Here is a 13,744-nt window from a genome sequence, read left to right as displayed (position 1 = left end):
GCAAATACATAACTCGAGTGTGATAGGGCTGTCATCTGCAGACTTGAGTTACAATCAACATGCTTGTGTCGAGAAGTCGTTATCACGGTACTTTTTTTTACTAAGTATTTTTGGCGGTTTCACAAGAATTCACTTTTAAAGTCATAAGCATTTATTCAGAAATTAGACTTTCACCAACACGTTTTCACGTCAAATCAGTTAAGTATTAATATTTGACAAAGTTACAAATTACTAAATGCCGATGTCATAAGTCTTCTATGCAAGTTTTAGTGATAGTCGATAACTTCATGACCTCACCAAATCTTACACTAATACTTAGTGGTACTAATAAACGCAACAATCTTGACAATGTTTCAAAATTTATAACAGGTTTTCGAGACATAAAACATGTGTGTAACCCTCATTTTTTAGAAGTGGTAACGCGAAGTCTATAGATAAGATGGTAATGTTACGAGATATATCGACTGAATTGTGTGAATGTACTTTAAAAGTGACAGAGAAAATTAACATGATAACGTTAATAACTAAACTAGTCGTCTCTGTCATAATACTGTACAACAACTTGATGATTTCCTATGGAGGTTATATTTGACCTTTCCTTAAAAGTAGGTTGCACCAGTCAACTTTGATGTTAACTTTAACCTACACAGAAAAGCTGACTGGTGTAACTTTTACGACTATATCCTTCAACGGCAAGTCTTATCACACCCTAGTCATTGCAACAGCAAACAATTGTGCAACAGGTTGTCTATGATAATAAACATTTTGACAAACTTAATTTATATTGATTCTAGTTTTTCTTAAGCAGTTGTTTTTCCGGAACGAAAGAACCTTATGTCATTCTCCGTACTTCAAACTTATATATATATGTAAAATATTAAGAAGATCAGTTGAGTATATAGAGCGTGAAGAGGTAACAAACAAACTTACCTGTTGTCGCATTTACAATATTGGTCGAGATTAAACTCATATGCCACTAACGTCAGTGGTACTATTTCATCATTATTTTATGTTTCTTTTTTTTAAATGATATAATGTATTTAAAAAAAGTTCATTTATACACAACTAGTATCCATTTCATACACGAGTTAACTTAACCTTTATGGAGGCAACAGGAGATTTGAGAGAGCTGACTTTTTTTTTTGCTCAGCGTGTAAGTCTCGCAATACAGCGAGGAAACACTGCTAGTTTCTTGGGCACGTTGCCTCCCTGTGGCGCGTTGGAAGATTATTTTTAATTATAGTTTTTTTTTTCATCAATTTGATTTTTGTATAAATGTTATATGTTAATAATAAATAGAAGACCTTTACCACTTTAAGGTTGAAGGAGACCTATTGTAAACGACAGTTCCTGTGACCTCAACAAGGTTGGACAATCACCTGCTATGCAGATTTTACTGCTTCTTTGATCTTCGAGGTCACAGATAACAGATCCTCTCGGACTAAATGGTTGATAATTACAACGAATTAAGTTGCAAAGTGTATTAATATCATATAATATCCTTGATAGGTACAAAGATGTATACAAGAATGTAATCAGCGTATAGTAATACATTGAAGATAAAGATGAGCAACAAGAGGTCAAATCAACATTATGGGAATATGTGCTTATACTCGTAAATTAGCAGTGACTTGATGCCTGTAAAATTTGAAAATAATATCCACCAGCCAATTTATGATAAGCATCGGAATAGAAAGGAAGATGATAGGTTTTTAGTTGGAAAATTTAAGATCAAAATGACAAAAGTAAGAGCTGTGTCGAAAAAGAAAATAAAAATATCTCTATTCACTTGAAATTCAAATAAGGAAGCATCTCAAAATTTTTAAATAACAAATCTTTTGCATTGAAATGGAAGAGTGGATTGGTGAGGAGATATTATGAAGGCTGTAACTAAATTTCTCAATATTTGTTCAATATCTCGATTATATCTCCTCCTTGTTGGAGGCACGTTCAGTTCAATCGTTGATCCCGGCTGTAGTTGCAATCGTCAATCGTCGAACTCTGAATGCCGATTGGTGAAATATCATTTGGTCATAACCATCGCCTATAATAGATGTTAATAAAATTAAAGAAGGCCTCTGCTTCAGCAGTGGCAACATTTAATTAAAATGGCTAGCTGATGATGAAATAACTAATCAAGAATCAAGCTAAATTTGACGACTTAACAATTTAGCGGAGACTCGATGAGACACACAAGTTCGTGTGTCCGCCAAAGTGTTAAAATATTCAGTCTATATTTGGAATACTGAAGTGGAGACACGGTAACCCTGCGAATAAATGCGCGATATTTATCTGTCTCTTGGCCTCGAAGCAGATGAGCGCTTGGACATGTAACCCGCACCGATTGTATACCTTATCGCGACTCAATAAGACCTATATTTCATTGGCGGAAATTGACCGTTGACGGGACGACTCGAGTGCAGTGAATGACGCAACAGCGGTCCGATCCGACATGTACATTTCAAATGAGTGTGAAGGTGGCTTCACCTTTAATTATATGGTCTGGATTATACTTTAAGTGTTTGATTTTTGAGAAGCCTTTCACACACTTTTCTATGCAAGGACATATATTTTCGACAAAGAAATTTTGAAATCCATGCAAACAATATTTCTACATGAAGATTTAAAACTGTTCACTTCAATGATTCTGTATCAATGTTTCGATACATGGTGCAATAAAGAGTAGGTAAAAGTAGGTATATAACAATACAGATTGTAGAAGACATAATTAAGAGGCGAATAATGGAGTAGACTATTTAAATCAGGTACATTTTATAACAAGAAAGAAGAATGGCGAATCCTAAGTGGCTACGGCTGGTGTTGAGATAGAATTGGAGTGCTTCAAACATCACGTTGGAAGCTCAGTTAATGATAAAGTCAACTTATAAATAATACAGCAAGTTGTCTCACCCAATGAATATATTCCGGAGATTCAAATCAATAATCAAGGTGCTCTCTGTTTCTGACAGCATTTCGTATTTAGCTTATGATATGGTTAACTTTACTTTGAAGTGGTCTTGCTTCCCCTTTGGCTTTACTTTCATTATTAATTTACTCGATATTATGTTACACCTGGGCTTCTGTCCCATATGAATCATTTACCAAACCAATATTGTATCGGTTCACCAAATGTAATCATATTCCGTTGTCTAGATTTCGGATGCATGTCAACAAAAATCTCAACATATTTCACAAAGTTTTTAGGATGATGATCAATACCCAAAAATGGCCACGAAAAAAATCCTTGATACGTACGTATACTATAATAAAAAATATATAGATACAGAGTTACAAACATGCAAAAGTCGGCCTTATTGCTGCGAGCAATTTCTTCCAGGCGAACTTTTGGAGAATTACAAGACAAGAATAAAAGTTTCATCTCTTATCAATACTAATAGTAGACGAAAGACTTAACAGTTCATTCGAGTATACCTACACTGTCACAGCCATCCCCTTCACTTCCTCCACAGTACAGGCGACAAAGCATATCGCACCCTTTAAAACGGGCTATACAAACGAGCCCGTCTTGTCAAAGAGCCCGGGGCTGCCTCCCACGCCTGTCACCCTCATTATGTGCAGAGTAGGTCACAGAAGAGAGGAGACATCGTAACAAATGGATCACGCCTTGCAGCAGTTGTGATATAAAAGCCGGTTAACTTAGTGCGTCATTCGGTATTATATTTTTAACATTTAGATATATACTCTTTCTCTGTTTTTATCTCTTTCTCAAATCTACTGATAGATAAATAAACATCACTTGTGTACAAATATTCCTTAACCATTATTTGTATTTCACTTGTAAATCAATAAAGTGAGAAAAAAGGACTTAAAATATTTAAATATATATAGTTTAAAGGACCTCTTCTTTCACTTTTATAAATTTATACCGTCCTACCTTTACACACATTTTGTCCACTAAATTGTTAATTTACAATAAGAATACGGCTAAGTCTGTGCAATATAAAGGTTTTTTTTTGCTTTTATATAAAATAAATAAAATCTTTTGAACATATGTATATATATTTTTTACTTTGCAAATGTCTTATCTAGTTAATCTGTCTATATCTCTTCGTTTATCTGATCTGAGGTTGAGACTTCAGCGAAATGGCACCGCGCAAGATATGTCAATTCACAGGCGTGTACTGTAACTGTGTAAATGTAGATGACACGTCGGGGGTGTGGGTGCATTTGTGTGATTATTTACAATGGAATCGTCTAATTTCACCCTGATTTAACTCATTCATATTTTACAACACATTAGATACATTTTATAATATCACATACATTCAGAAGCCAATTAAATGTACTAATAAGTCATTTCAATAGAGGTAAAAATATAATTGGATTTTACTATTTATCTCTAAGTAATAGTAGCTTGTGCGATAGTTGAATTAACTATATATTTTACATCAATCGAAGACTACTTTCATTCACAAGTTAAGTAATATCATATAAGTACATTGTAAAAATCAATTTGAATAAATCAACTAAGATAAGTCAAATTCAAAACACACGTATTTAACATTACAAAATAAAGTATCAAAATTGTTCGGTTGCAGTATACAAACCTAACATGCAACATCGCTCCGACAAAACGTGCGGCGCGCTTGGTAGCGGGACGACCCGACAGACAAGCAACCCTTTTGACGTCGACCGACGCGATGCCAATATGTATATATAGCACATGAGTAGGGAATCGGAACTCCTGTGATGTATATATATAGGTTCAGCTAGATAGATTCTTGATTGCAGATATCACAGTCTAAACTAGACCTTAGATATTAGCGGTTCTTACTTCGATGCTCAGTACACATATTAAGCCGGATATGGTCTGCAATCTAGGGATGCCGATACTGTGCTAAATGGAGACAAAAAAAACGCTCAACGGCTGAGGAAGAAACCAGGAAAACGCTGAGAGATGTATTGGAAGAGTCTCTGTACTATAATTATTGTAAACTCATACAGATGGCGACGCATATCAATTTGTTGTTGTATACAGCAAGGAAAACCAGGCAATACATGCCGAAATCGCATAATTTTGCGCACTGTTTGCCTATGTGTATAACAAAGGGGCATTCGATATTATTACTTAACGTCATTGAAAAAGACAAAAGTACCTTTTGAAGCTTTCCTAGAAAACGACATCTTTGCACCAATAAAGCAGAGCAAAGCAGCCGAGTAGAAATGCAGTACGGCAGGTCAAAAACTAACTAGGTACCTAATTATTGTTAATCATTTGTTAAAAACAAAAATCCTACCTTACCTACCATTGTCAAATAGTGTTTGGTTCTATCAATTATCTCTATTCTCTGTGTGATTTGTCCTAATATATTTATTTATTTATTTATTATCATATCTGTAGTTTTGTGTGGAATATTAAAGTACACAAAGCGCATTTGTGCACGTTGCACGTCTGAATATGACAATGCAAAAATTAACATCACAATTACACTGACTCTGAGATTAGATTGTAGTTGATAAGACAATGTTTTCAAGCCAAACGTGCTGTATTTGCATATTATGTAAAACGGCTAACGTTGTAATTTTAATATCAGACATTAGTGGAAACAAATTGGCCTTCATTTTCTTTTTTGCAATAATGTCGTGTAAATCAAAGCAAACTACAATTTTCAGAAAATACCGAAAAGTCCCGGGGGAGTGAAGTCGTCACCGAAGTTGGGGCTAACGAGCACGGGTACCAGGGTGGCATGATATTAAGAGAGGCACGCGCCATTAGACGCCGGGCGCCCCGGAACGGGCCCTATTTCCGGAAGGAAGCGCGCCCGGAAGCCGCGCCGCGTCCGCCCGCCTGTCGCAAAGTTGCCTGCTATACATGTATAAACGCCTGGTACTTACAGACAGTTCTGATACGCTTTTCTTGCTCCTAGTTATCGGAATTCTTTTCTTCGTGAAAACTTACGTAGGGTAGTTTGTGCAATAAAATTAACATTACCTGAAAAGACAAACGAGACTTTAAATTTTCATGTTATAGGAGTACTTAGAAACAATATGAAATAAATAAAAGTGCACGCCATTTTTGTGGTTAATGTTTTCTGATATTTCAAGAATCGACAAAAGCACAATTTATACAAATTAAAACAGACTACAAAATATTGTTAGTATCAATTAAGACGGCTAACTAAAGCACACTAATTGCACGTCACAAATAATTTTAATAAGGATGGTATTTGTCACGTATTTGTTGATTGGCATTTTATAGAAAATACAGAAATAGCGCAATTTTAGGAGATTCATAAGGCATGACTATGCGGGAATACTAGAAGAAAGTTCATTTGAATAAGCAACACTATTATCAGCAATAACACACTCGAAAAGACAGAAAGAAAGCACCTTTGTATTTACTATCTGATTCTGTCTAGTACTTCTGTGTAAGTAAACTGTTAAATAAAATATTTTATTATACCCTAATGAAGTAAAGTACCAACAAAAGCAAAAACAAAAGTCCTGATTTTGTATTTCGCACGCGCCTATAGCTTACCGTTGTTGGGTCCCATTAATCAAAATTAAAAGTGGATTAGGGGTGGGACCGCGACACGCACCGACTTCTGAGTTCCTGGTAAATGAGACCGCGGGCTCAGTCAGCCTGAGGGATTTAACGCTGTCACTCTCTACTCATCTAGATCTAACCGTCTTTGAGTCTGGCTGGAAAGGTTTTATTTGAATTGATTGTGATTTCACTCCATCTATCTTGGAAATACTTTACTTTGAAAAATATAGGAAGGAAACATTTGGAAAAGTATGTATAATTAAAATGTATCCTCAAACGTATCATGTAAAGATTCAATCAATGGTTTACCATCAAAAGAAATATAATTAGAATAGCGGTGGAATAGAGTAGTAATATTATTACGTAAATTATTTAGTTAGAAACATTTTTTTAAACATGTCCGTCAAAATAATAACTTCATTTAAACATAGAAGTATAATAGACCTTACCATCGAGATATCTATTTACTGCTATTGTATAATTAGATGATATTTTCTTAAATTTTAAAATCAACCAGCGTGGGTAAAACAAAACTGACAGGTCTAGCAGCCATATGCCACTATCGCATCGTCTCGAATACGAAGTGGGGTCGGCCATATGGCGGGTCGTCAAATTGATAACTTGATAACGGCTCCGGGAATCCCACATCCCGGCTTCCTCGCAATCCCGGCAGGGATTATCTGCACTAAAAAAGCTAGGGTTGTGCCTTATTATTTTATGTTAAACTTAAATCTTCGGCGAAATGAAAGAATAACATTCGCGTGAGTAACATAGGTATATTTTTTATTCTCACTCTAAGTATTATTAGTAATATTTTTTTCAATCAATAATAACATATTTTTTGTTTAGAATTCGTTAACAACAATGGCTTTGTGAAGGCGTTAATTTTAAATTTGGCTGTGGTAAAGTTGATGACGTAAATTTTAAATAAACATAGGTACAAAGCATACAAAAAAAAATCCTACGCGGATGAATAAATTTGATAAATCTTCAATGGTTAAAAATGGCTGATGAATCAAAGAATGATTATGAATTAATTTTAAAATGAATCAATCGATAACAAAAATACCTATATTTCCTGTGACTTCACAGGAAATTCACTGCATCCTCTCCGAACGACTTCGTCGAGGCGAGATTCTTTATTGATTGAGTCCCAGTATTATCCCAACTACTTAATTCTGCATACATCATGAATGGCATTAATCCAGGAAAAAATAAATTGTACTGAATACCTAACTAAACAAAAATGAGTATACAAATGTATTAATAGATATTATTATTTCTTGTTCATGTAAAAAAAGTTTAAATCATCACGTACTTATTAGAATTTTTAACTACCTACTTCGAATCTATAATTTCGAGGTAACAAATCACCCAGCAAATAAAGTTCCTTCATTATGCATTTATTAGGGCAATTCGGTGTCCAAATTCAAGAAACCGTGGATCCTAGTTTCTAATTCTGGCAAAAGACAGCCCCATAAAGAAAAGGTTAGATTGGGGAATGGAATTAAACGGGACGGCGACGATAGACCCTTCTTGTCCACGGGCGAAACATTTACAAACCGAGACGTAAAGAAAATGCAAGATTTTTTTTATGTTTGACTTGTTTTCTTTGTTAGACGTAATATTATATTATTACTTATCACTAAGTTACGAGTATCGTCTCTAACTTCAATGAGTTTACTCCCTTATAACGTCTGTGATATTCCAGGTAAATATTGTTTTTTGTCGATTCTGTTATACCGTATACCGAATAGTATAGTTTTATAGACTAACTTATTATCCAATCAAAGAAGAATATTTCATTAATTTTTAACTGCAGATAGTGAAGTGAAAAAACATCGTCACAGAACAAAAGTTTTAGTATTTATTCAGCTTTCTATAAATAACAATCTTCGAGGGTTACCCTATTTAGGGTTCTAGAGTTATATAGTAATAGACTTAAAGTTCTTCAAGACACTGAAAAGATTGACTCTCAAAATTCTATATTTGAATGAATACTTAAAATTCTATGCAATAATTCCAGAGAAATTTAAATTCTTTGTAGAGCAGCTTCATTTTCGACTTGGTCCCGAGGGCTGGACCCCAAGGCGGGACTCGATCAGGCACTAATTGGGGTGCGAATTTGCTTGTGGGCCGCGCCCGACCGTCTCCATGGCAACGACACGGGCTGACATCAGAGCAGCGGCGGGAAGTGATGGCTTGACTCGGTGGAAACGCATTACTGTATGTACATACATATACTTCCTTGTAATAGATTCTACTAATATTATGAACGCGAGAAATTGTGAGGATGTGTGTATGTTTGTTACTCTTTCACGCAAAATCTACTGGACGGATTGTTATGAAATTTGGTACAGTTTTTTATAGTTTATTATGGTTTTACCCGAGCGAAGCCGGGACGGGCCGCTAGTAGAAAATTTTTTCTTCAGATATTAATATTCTAAAATAGAAAATTCGTATTTTTATATGAAGCTGAGTCGATTCGATGGTCAGAAGTGAAATGCACGCAGAAACGCACTAACTTCAGGAGTGAAAATCAACGACAAACAACAAACAGAGAAGTAACAATATTTTGTTCGAATATCGCATAATTCACCATTTTCCGTTCAAGTTTGTTGAATTACTTTGAATAGAGGATGTCTGATACATAAGTCCAGAGTTTTCCCCAAGGGCTGTTGATGCGGATTGATCCGCCATATGGCCTCACTATTATAGCTCTTAAAACGTAATACATAATCTATACTATTATTATAAAGAGTAAGCGTTTGTGAGTTTGTATGTTTGAGGCGGATAATCTCCTAAACTACCAAACGGATTTCCAAAATTCTTTCACATTATCCAAGATTGCTATAGGCTATATTTTTTCTCAAAATTCCCACGAGCAACAACTAGTAATCTATTAAAGTCGTCGGCCTAAAATCGAATGCAAATAAAGCGTAACTTGATATACTGTCTGTATTCGTCCACTGAAAGTCATGATCTGTTGAAACGGGAACAAATACACAATACTCCCGCCTTCCCTTAACCTAATACAAGGAGGGTGCATAATATCACAATTGAGTTGACAACGACTTGTGCTGCATACAAGTTGCAGTCATTAGCTATTGAGGGTAGCCTCAGGAAGACAGATGTTTTTGTTTGGGCATTGAGAATTTGTGAATAGGATAAGCTTTTTGTTGATGTCTCGGTGAGTTTGAAGGGGTTTTATTAGACCACGTCTGATGAGAATTAGATGTTATGACGAGAATTTGATATATCTGTAGAGGAACTAGTATTATCTCAAATTTACTAAATATACTGACATATTTTGGTATCAAAGAAAGATCTTATTTGTGTAAGAGCTGCTAAATTAGTAGTATTGACTATGTTTTGAAAGATTACAGTTGATTTTTTTTGTGTTTTGTATTCATGAACGTTAAAATAAAGCTTGAAACAGAATGAAATCAATACCAAATTTCGTTATTGATACTGGCCACTTCATTTTAGTTTCGGTTCAGCAATATTCAAATTAGGAATTTTAAAATCGAATTTTAAAACGTGGACTGGCAGGGCCGGGCTCAGCAGCACGTTCGCCATTTGCGTCGCATTTTTACGATGTTGCCGATAACGTTTACGAGCCGCGTTGAGTGGCGTCGCCGCGGCTTGCCCCGACTGATTGCATGCGAGGGTAGCACGTGGATAGTGATGGATTTCTGTTTGGAAAATATTGTCGACTTTTTTTATATTGGTACATAACTATACTTAGTATATAGTTTATGTCGCTCATACATTTAATAACTTGCCCCCTGACTGCAGAAATCCCCTTTTGATCAGAACTATAACATAAGGATTTTTTTATAAATAGGTACCTATAAGGCGTCGAAAACTGCAAAACTATTTGCACAACAAATAATGAGGTAAGACTGGTAAGAGATTTCGTTTGCGTCCCATAAATGTTTGTACTATTATACAAGAATATCAGTTGAATGAAATGTAAGCTTAAATCCTGCGAAATTCATCGATAAAACCATCACTGTGCCCCCACTATGCCACATATCCGTGACACATAGCCCAGCGTCGACATCGCGTCGTATTTTATGCGCCCCGTCGCGCCGCTCACTTGGTCCGCACTCGAAATACAGGGTTGCCAAGTGCCTGTACAAATACGACTGACGACGTTTAGTAGAAAGCCCTTGCCGAAAAGTCTGTTGACCGAACAAAGCGAGGTCTTAGTGTACCGGAAAATGGATTTTTACATCACTCTTTTTCAACAAAAGCTTTTTTGGCCGAATAATTTGACACAAAAAAGGTACATTATGCTAAAACTATTTACTTGAAATTATGGCAACCCTAGCTGCGAGGCTGCAACCCGCGCGGGTAATGAGCGAAAAGCAGGCGCCCGAATAAAATATAACGAGCGATGACGCCGAGACTGTTAATTGTTCGTATCTCCACCACGTCCAATGTTTGTACCGACAACTTCACGGTGCTTATGTTTTCTTGGTATATGGAAAGTCCTGTGTAATGTGTATGTGTTGAAATATTTTTTTGGTTATCGTTTTTAATTTATTCATACTGACTTTTAACTCTCTGTACAAGGCATAAAGTTCATTTTGGGAATAACTACAAAAAGATGCGAAGCAACAAATGTGTCAACGAGAACCAGATTTATCAGACATAAAAAAGAATATGGAAGAATCATATCAATCTACAATTACATTCTCACATTATCCCAAAGGTGAACTAGTAGAGACAATGCATTAAGTTTAACCTATTGTATCGTCAGTAAATATGTGTAATAAAAATAAATAAATAATTCTTAAATAAATTCATAACATATTCCCAAAATAGACCAAATTTAGCAGTCACTCACTTCACAAAATAATTTTCATGCGATTTTCACCAATAGATTTTGTGATTTGTGGTCATAGTATACATTAAAGTTAGACATTATATGTCCACATTACATTACAGTCCTTCTTTCACATCAAAACGGAGTAGTGATATTTGGTATGGTGATAGTTGGAAATCTGGAGAGTGACATAAGCTACTGACCGCGGATGGAGCCGCGGGCAACAGCTAATATGCAATAAAGTAACTCCAAAGTCTGGCACGAACTAGTAACTGAGAGCATAACAATGACTTAACAACTTGTAACGCTTGTAAATGCTGTATCAGGCATGAACAAAATGTTAAACTTAACATTGAACTCACAATACTATCCTCATTTTGATATAGACTACTGCTGCAGTTGTAGACTAAAAAAACCATCAGATTTTATTGAAAAGTCTTGTAAGGATTCAGGCGGCATTTTAAGAAAGCATTTTAAAAATACAAGTCACTGATTTGACAAATCATCATCGTCATCGGAAAAGTCCATCAGGCCTTAAAACAGGCACAAGATCGTATTGCCTAGGAAGTCAAGCAAACAAAGTGAAAAATATTCTGAATTAAAAATTCAGAATATTTTTCACACAAAATCAAAGGGCCTATTCTAGGATACAAAGGAATACATTATTTGTATGTTTATTACACAGTTTCACAAACGTTAGCTGTCAAAGGCCACGAGTATATTATATGTATAGCCCAAGACAGCATAAATAAACATTTTCAAATTTTGATCAACTTCTGATCTGAGGTAAATTTTGTGGTCCTTCGAGCCGGATATCAACCGCCAACTACGTCACAGATTCATCAACGTACAGGCTTCAAAAACATAACTATATAGGAAAACCGTTATATGTATAACTTGGTGCTATAGTCACATAGCAGCTGTACAAAGCGGCCGTGGCAGCGTCGGATGTATAAAGTGCGCCGGTGGCCGCGACATAGCTATAACTCGACGGTAGCATGACAAACAGTCGCGCGGGGAGCCGTGGAGACGATGTGGTGTATTTCAATTACCTATTTAGTTTTATTATGCCGAATATTTCTACCTGTAAAAGGTCGACAGGATATGGCGAAGAGAAATTTAATTTTGTATTACTATACATATATGATGGGGAATTTATTTCATATTCTATTTAGTGCAAAACAGATCTCAAAGCTAGTACCCTAATATTTAATTATAAATACTTTTATTTTTAGTAGCAATGATAATTACAAACGCATATAATGTCTATGTAACATACATTATGTATGTACAGTACAAAAATATCAGTTCTTAAAAACTAGGTAAGTAAAAACTTACTAAACAGAAAACCACAGTCTTCAAATATTTTATAGTTACAGCGTCGACTTTCATCCACATTTTATTTTACTTTTTTGTCCATATCATAATCAAATGTTAGTTTATAGTTACAGCGTCGACTTTCATCCACATATTATTTTATATATTTAAATAACATTTGGTTATGATATGGACAAAAAAGTAAAATAAAATAATCTCAAAATAATATAAATTTCGACTCCACTGCTTCAGTGTGCGAGCCCGACACCGGAGGGCGCCGTCGCTAAAGCGCGATACTACGGGCTCGCCTCGGGCGGCGCGAACCAATTACCCGCTGCCGCCGCCGCGCGGGCATTTACCCCCTCCCCCCGCCCCGCGCGGCCCCGACGCGGCGCAGAATTACTTATCTCCTCCGCACCGCTGCGACCCTGATACTCTGCCGCCAGGCGAACGCCCGCAATGCGAATGCGGCGCGGTTTTTGTCGCACGATCATCGTGGTCCATACGGAGCTACGGAGATTGGACGGAACCAAACCAAAGTAATAAATAAAGCGCGTTTTGACTTTTGAATTTTTGTATATCGAATTTTACCTATTTAAAACATTTAAGCTTAATTTGAAAATTGATAAATTAAGTATCATCACGTTGGTCCGTAGCCTAGGTCCATCATTATTAAATAAAAAACATCGAGGGCCTGTTTCACCAATTGTTGATAATGTTTCAGAACTAGCCTTAAATGTCTGGCAGATGTATTTAGAAGTTTTATCTATCAAATTAGAATATGAGATTTTATCAAAAAGTGGTGAAAAGGCCCTGAAACAATTTCCAAATTCAAAACTTAGGTACACCACCCCTACTAAGAAAAAACGAACTCTCTTTGAAACACACGAAACGACGACGACGACATACTAGCGAGTGGTATATTTTTCCGGCGCGCCTTTGTGATGTCGCGACCGCCGAGTCCCGCCCCGCGCCATTCCGTGAATTATGGGCCGGCCCGCGTCTGCCGTCCTCGGGAGCGGCCGGCGGATTTATAGCGTAATTTTTACAATACCCGATCACAGATTATAAAGTTCGTCTGGTTA

General features: G+C 36.1%; 1 protein-coding gene and 1 long non-coding RNA gene across 5 annotated transcripts in view; both read right to left on the bottom strand.

The window, feature by feature from the left end:
- LOC128679621 (uncharacterized protein) overlaps window positions 1-13,744 on the bottom strand; it is a 112,437-nt gene that overhangs the window by 91,321 nt on the left and 7,372 nt on the right. The window lies entirely within an intron of this gene.
- LOC135309942 (uncharacterized) lies at window positions 5,484-12,980 on the bottom strand. The gene is made up of 3 exons (XR_010370211.1): window positions 12,904-12,980; window positions 12,681-12,727; window positions 5,484-5,953 (listed from the first exon to the last, which is right to left on the bottom strand). It is a non-coding gene; the product is annotated as an uncharacterized LOC135309942 (long non-coding RNA).

Source organism: Plodia interpunctella, chromosome 22 (assembly GCF_027563975.2).
Source record: "Plodia interpunctella isolate USDA-ARS_2022_Savannah chromosome 22, ilPloInte3.2, whole genome shotgun sequence".
NCBI classification, from domain to species: Eukaryota; Metazoa; Arthropoda; class Insecta; order Lepidoptera; family Pyralidae; genus Plodia; species Plodia interpunctella.
The sequence above is the reverse complement of the archived record's forward strand: the minus strand, read 5'-3'. Positions and strand labels throughout refer to the sequence as shown.